General features: G+C 35.5%; 1 non-coding gene across 1 annotated transcript; it reads left to right on the top strand.

Annotated features, from left to right (window-relative positions):
- The first annotated feature begins 4706 nt into the window (after positions 1–4706).
- On the top strand, positions 4707–4808 carry LOC147756308 (U6 spliceosomal RNA). Its single transcript, XR_015327699.1, has one exon. It is a non-coding gene; the product is annotated as a U6 spliceosomal RNA (small nuclear RNA).
- Positions 4809–7558: the final 2750 nt, after the last annotated feature.

Below are 7558 nucleotides of genomic sequence, written 5' to 3'. Positions count from 1 at the left end.
TTCGATATATTGATGCAATGCCAACAAATTAGATAGGATTACAGGATGGACATAGTGAAAGACATAAAAAAACGTCACAATGGCTTTCGCTTTTAATTCTAAAGATAGCAACTTCATTCAAGACTGGTACTAACTGCTTAATACAAACAGACGAACATCGGTAAAATCACATATGCAAAAATACTAGACAACAGCTTTTCCTCTACTTCTGAAATGGCGGCGAAAGTCGTGTTGCGTTATACAGCGGCAATCGGGCCGGGAAGAATTGGGGTCGTCTGGTTTGAATGTATTACATTAGTATGTAAATGAGAATTGGTAATTGGCATGGGAAAAAAATGTCAACGATTGCAGATTAAGTTCGACTTGATTCGTGCCGGCTGCCTTCAAAAGCTTATCAAAAGAAAAGCAATAACAGTATAAAAGTTCCGCTTCCAGTTGAATGTATGTTGCAACGGAAGCAAAAGAAGCTGAGAATGTGTGGAACATGAAGCCGAGATTAAGTTTCAAAGGCAGGAACTCTCACATACCGCATAGGCTTGTCTAGCACAACTAAAACCGCACGTAAAACCTGTAATATCGAAAGACAGGCCCACAAACGGATACAACCAAACACCGATAATAATAGTATAATGACATTCATGTTGAATAACAAGATGTTGACTGTACGTGTTACTTGGTGGATCCATGATGACGATTAGGTGACAAATTAAATACGGTGATATGATTTGAAATAGTTACTGCCTTTCTAAATGGTAGAGTCGGACTTTTAATTATGTATTTTATCTGAAGCAGTTAATAAATACCGCTCCAATCACAATAAAGAATACTAATGTTGATAATAACTCCCATCTAATCCGCTATTAACATTTCGAGTTGAGTTTAACAAATCACTAATGAGAGAACGCTGCAACAAAACAATAAATAATAGAAGCAGAAAAAAAAAAGACAAGCTCTCTATTCTTAGCCTATTCCAATATATCGGCGGGATTTTTTGGGAATCACTACAAAGCGATTGTGACATTGTCACAGCATATATATATATATAGCAAACAGAAATTTCGATTTTTAAATACTCTCTAAAGACGATAACAGATTTGAATGAGTTTTAATGATAGTTGACTTAAGCAAAAAAAAAGTGTAAACTGGACCTGCTATGTTTGAAAATATCCTCCTATTTGATCTATTAGAATAACAAATATCAAACAACAATAGAATACAACCGATTTGTAATGCAATTGGCAGATTTAATTCGGTTGTCTAGTAGTCGACTTTACTCCCATTATAATCGATATCCTTATCATTTTGACCTACACTTGCGTAAGTGACACGTTTTTTCATCGTTTACAAATGCATGTACTTGGTGCAGATTCGTACATATTATTAATATATTTATTATAGAGTAATACTAATTCTTTAGGTACCTTATTCAATCTTCTTAATACTATTTTAAGTTATTAATCAAAGGAACAATTGGCAGACGTAGGGCTGCTTTGGTGGTCAGCTGGCAACATAAAGAAAAAGGCTATTGATATTAATGTCTGTGTTCCGTCCGACCTCATTTCTACTGTTTCGATCTCTGATCACTGAATTAACCTTTGAACTGGCGTTATTTATGAGTTCTCCGAGTCCCATTTGACACTGCTTCTATGCTCTTCGTTTTTAAACATTGAAGGGAAACCAGTCAGTTATGAACATGCTGATTATAAGATGAACCAGGTAGTAGAAAAAAGCATTTTAATTAACAGATCGATCGTTTGTACATAGTTTTGTTGCAGAAACTGTCGGTTACATTTTGATCAGCATCGACAAAACATTTTTTATGCCATGAATGAATGAATGAATGAACATCGTTGTTACAAATTAGTTCCATACTAATATTGTCAAATAAGTTTTATTTATCCCAAATATAGATTTCGGTTCAAAGATATAACTTCCCCGTTATTGCAAAATAATTTTATTGACCTTTTAGTTCAACATAAAAACGATGTAACCTTATATGGCGTAACGCAAAAGTTGCTGATTGGGAATTCTATACTAAAATAAATTAGAGGTTTGCTAAGTTGTTAGAATATTGAGTAAAGGATAACCTCGGCCTTAGCGTTGTGTTAATTATAATACGAAAAAGCGATATATATTATTCTATCTAGGTATCATAAGTTTTCAGTGTTATTTTAGGGTGAGTAAAGCGACCATGCAAAATCATAATCATCAATCAAGCAATCAACGCGAAACAATTACAAGTATGAACCCAAGAAGGAAAGTAGAGTGAGCAGAACAAATAAATAAGCATGTGTAGGAAGGAGGCTCTAGTTAGCTTGACTGAAAATTATGATTACAACGCGTTTTTTTTTGGAGAGCGTGTGTGGCAGTCAGGCCTGTGCCTAGATATGTCTTGAAATTGTTAGCATTCACTCTAACATAAATAAAAGAACATACAAATTTTTGTGTTTGTTTGTAACCTAAAGAGTAAAAAAATACTAAGCAAGCTTTTTAACAAGATAAAACTTTAACAAGAAAATCCTAACTAACAGTGAGTATTACTAATGAGAAAAATAATAATGATCGTGCGAACGCTATTACGGTAGTCGAAATAGTAATCACGAGGTTGAACGCCAACCGGTGTGGAATATGTTACATGGTATTGAGTATGATGGCTACACCATAAAACGATTACATGTAGATATTAACTTGTCAATTTCATTTACGTAAAAAATGCACGTCGCTCTGATCTAATGAGCCGAACAACTCGACCGTGATTTAACATCCTCGATTTCAAATAATGTAGCAAAAAAATATGAATGTAAATGGGGATGTTCACAAAACTGTAGATCACGTTCGGCACGAGTGTGTGGGATAACGGTGAACATCGCCAGCCAACTCTATCGCAACTGCACGCGTTGTGTGATTGCATGTATATATCGATTATAACAATGATTAGCAACATTATGACGATTACTTCTGTCGAAGGAATCAAAATGATATGGCGATTATAATGACATTGACTTTAACGATAACCATGCTAAAAAAAGGATAGTGGGAAGACGGGACTGACACAATGCAAGTAAAATCAAACGACTAAATTGTTTAACATGGGCACTCGGGGCAACTGCCTGCCTAAAGATACCAACACCTATACTTCAAAGAGTCAGCGATTGTAGCAACATAAATTAATTAGCCGCGATTACGAAAATAGAGATGAAACGAACAGACGACAAATGCGGAAAGCGAATACGATTTGTTATTGCAGCAACCGAATATGATGACGTCGACGAAAACCGAGAGAGGTAGAGACGGGAAGGCGAGGAGAAGACGTACAGCGAGATGGGGGCGCAAAGCAGAATACTGTTCGTGTTCTAAATGATCGCTTCGCGAACCGCCTTCGCTGACTTGTGCGATGAATACAAAGGTATAGACAAATTAACTAGCCCTTATAAGCGTCTTCCAACAATGACGCAGAAGGATAAAGAGAAGGAAGGCAGCAAAAGATCATCGTCAAGGCTACGAGCTTCGATTGAAGACGAGAGAAATGGAAGCACGTAAAAGAGAAAGGGGAGAGAGAAGTGCAGGGAGAAAAAAGGAGTGGACGGTGAGCGAACAGTAGAAACACTGCATCGACAGGTTACTATAAGGAAATAATTAATTGATAATTAAAAAAGGATACTGCGTCCTGAATTATTTCATGTTGAGCGGGTTAAATGAATAGCGCTAATTACCATCGGTAATTGTACTTCCTCGCTGATTCTGGTGTAAAACAAATTCCTTGGATTGAATAACACCTTTATTGACCCAAATGGAAATGTGTGGTATATGAATAGGTAATGTCTAGCATATAATTACTAAGGAAAAATGCACGTGTGTTACTTTCGTCGACACATAATTATCGTTTACAGTTTGATTTTGCTCAGTGAAACTATAACATATTTACTTCGAAAATTATTGGCTCTGCAAAATAAGGATTCGCATACCTTTAACCACGAGGTTGTGTTTCATGAGATTAGTTGTCGCTGAACGAGGATTGTGGTATGTTTAAGATTTAATACAGATAGCAAAGAAAGTCACACTGACATATGATTTACTATTATATCGAATATATTTATACAACATAACATGATAATAAAGAGAAAATCAATTTTTGATTTTCACCGAACGTTACTAGGTTAGCCATCTTTTCACTACAACAAAAAATGCATATAACGGCAAAGAATTGTTGTTGAAGTTTAACCTTCATCTGGTAGCCTCGTTATGGAATCCGCTAAAGAAAGCATCCACGTACGTAACTAGAAACGCAGCACCCATATTAAAAGTCATTAAAAGGCGAAACATAGTTGCGCGACCGGCCCGGGTTTATGCGTTTAACCCGTTTCTTAGTTTATTTAGCAACTGATTTTTAAATGTTTTGAGTCGTACGGCCGTTACTGGCATGAGTAACGACTGACAGTAACTGTTATCGTCTGTTTATCAGACGGAAAAGACAACAAAATTTGTGCTTCAAGTGATAGTTGGATACCTTGATCAGCAGTGGCAAGAAATGTGCACAGTTTCAGTCAGCCTTGATCCTACCACAATGTAATTCATTTTCCGAAGTGAACAGCGAAATAGAACCTAGGCCGATCACTTGGCAAATCTCTCTTAATGTGGTATCTTTCCAGTGCTCGATGTCACCTTTGACCACCTCCGTATATAAAGCATCGATGTCTCTCTGCTGTGTATCTTTGAATACACATACTAAAATTGAATCAAGACAGAGAAGGTCAGCATGACCCTTGCGCAAAGATGACACGCAAAATCGTGATGCGTTCAACATTCTTAAAGCTACTATTTCAAAAGTAATTTATTCTTAACTTTCAGATTTTCAGAACTAAATATCACGCTTACCCGAATGTCTCCTTATATCTGCAGTATTTTTGCATTGTAAGGCAGAGTTTGTAAACTAGTCGTCAATCAAACATATTTTATTTTTATTTAGTTTTCGATGGCCATCTGCAATAATAGAGATGCAGAAAGAAATGCGATTCTAGGATCTTAGGATAGCATTAGGATCTTCAAGCTTCATTTACGTAAGATCTCGTGGTTCTCCAATATTTTATAGCTAGAAATTCATAAATGGACTTCCCCCAGGATGCTGGTATCGTTAACTTAGTTGTAACTTGTCAAGTTAGAAATATTTTTCGCTTTTTTAGAACTTTTTACGGCGCTTTGGATAGCGTACATTATAGAAAGAGACCTATACTCTCATTTAAGACTTGTGCTCTGAAGCAAGACTTATATAATTTTGATACAAACGGATAGCCTTTATCGAGATACAAATCTTCGAGTTAAACATGTCATAAACTCTCCTAAAAATCGCGTTTCAATCCCATTTTGAGCAAGCTTCAAAAAGTAATATTTAAATAATTAGGCATTGTTTACACTAATTCTACTACAATTGTCGCGAATGTCAGCGATTTATAAAAAAGATGATTAGCCAAATCATAGCATTGTGGTCCGCAAATACGTGAACAGATGAGCACGTTAAGCCGTTATGATGACTACTTAATAAACTTCGGAAATGTTTTAAATTATTTTGCCAGACAGAGACAACCATGCAAGTATATGTATAAAGCATATAGTATTTATTTTAGAAGTACAAATCAGCCACACGATTACTTTCTGTCGATCGTTGAAGACCATAACTTTTGCAGATAAAGCTACTTGGTGATATACAAATAATAATAATAGTCATGATAATAGTAATAATATACAAAGGAAAGTAGAGCAGGAATATGCAAAACTATTAGCAAAACAGTATAATATAAGATATAAATACAGGGTTATATGGATAAAAGTAGAATAGGCAAAAGTAAATTAGCTTCGCAAACGTGAAATAACAGAGCTTTTAGGATTCTTGCTTGCGCTCATTATCTGTGGCTCATGCACGCATCTGTGAGGTCTTTTACCTCTTTTGATCTCGAGACAGGGGTGCCGAAGGAAGCTTACGGCTTACCCTAAGGGTTCAACAGTGGATTGTGACCTCATAGAGTAACTAGGATCAGACAAAGGAATAGTGGATAGTGAGGATAGTAAATATACATATACATTCAAATAAAAAATACATATATAGAGTAAATCATTAGTAATATTCAACAATGAAGGCGTTTTATGTCGCAAGCTAATGTTATTTAGGTACTAACTATAGCTGTTCTCTTATAATTACATAAATGAAAGACGTTATTTCAGATATAATATTTTAACAAATCTGGCTACCGGGAGATCAAGGCAAGTCGTACCGTACTGGATGCGCTTCTCCACCTACTAGGGTTTGCCATTATTACATGCAGACGAAATTCGTTTAGCTTTGTTGAATTCACGATGAGTGCAATGGATTCATGCAAATCGTTGTTGCTTTTGCAACTTCGATATTACTTCATAATCGTAGTAAGATAACAACTCGTAATTCATCCTTCGTTCTTAATTACTCTTGATCAATTTTTAACATCCTGGTTGTTACAATGGGACAAGAAGAAGCTCACCTGTACATTGTGTTGTTGAAAATTGATTGTCAATAAGAATGGGGAACGAAGAGTACGTTGGAGTTATCTTTGCTATTGCTATAAAATAATATTGTGGTTGCAAAAATTGTTCACAGCGTTTTACATTATACTCGTTGTACTTAATCTGACCACAAAAAAGCTAAACGAACTTCAGTATGCTTCCAAAATCACAAACCGTAATAGGCGAAGAACCGTATCTGGTACGTTACGACTTACATTGATTCCCCGGTAGCCAGATTTGTTAAAAAAATATAGCTAAAGTACCATTTTTCATTTATATATTTAATTATAAGAGAACAACTATGGTTAGTCATTCGATACATTGCGTGTTCAAACCTATATATATATATACATATATTACAAATAATTATTCAAGACACAAGAAATTGGCCTTAAATCCGCAATAATGTTACCCGTGTATTTGTTTACCCTGGTCTGCGTGGGTTCATTATATTGTTTTTCTTGTGAGAAGATCTTGTGAGAAAAGAAAACCGTAATCATACACTAGTCATCATAAAGACGGGACTTTTTTCGAATATGAGCTAAGGTCAACTATTTTTATCCTCTACGTGCGAGCAAACTCTTATCAAGGTATAAACTTCTAAAAAATTGACTGTCTTGTACCGTTATCGGTCATTAAATGGCTTCCGAAGGGTTTGAAACAGAATTTTGTGTGCCAAGACGCAAGACAAGAAGATGCGCAATAGGAGCAAAAGAAATGATCACAAGAAAGAGTCATTTATGACCATCTTAGGAGTTCTTATGCACAAACGAGAGATTTATTTATATCAGCTATAGTGTGCATATACGCTGTAATAGTCGGATTTCTTGATCCCTCATGCCTCCTTGTACCTTGCGGACTCCTTTGTTTTGGCCTTTTTAGATTTTTGGAACTTTTGACCTACTGTGAGCTCAAAAGGTAATCAATATACTGAATTTTGTATGATTTTTTTTTCAAAATTTTAGAAAACTGAGATTTACCAGTGTCGCTTCAATCATAATTCTAATTAGAAATATATTCGGGAATC

Source organism: Varroa destructor, unplaced genomic scaffold (genome assembly GCF_002443255.2).
Source record: "Varroa destructor unplaced genomic scaffold, Vdes_3.0 BEIS01000004.1, whole genome shotgun sequence".
In the NCBI taxonomy this organism is placed as follows: domain Eukaryota; kingdom Metazoa; phylum Arthropoda; class Arachnida; order Mesostigmata; family Varroidae; genus Varroa; species Varroa destructor.
The sequence above is the reverse complement of the archived record's forward strand: the minus strand, read 5'-3'. Positions and strand labels throughout refer to the sequence as shown.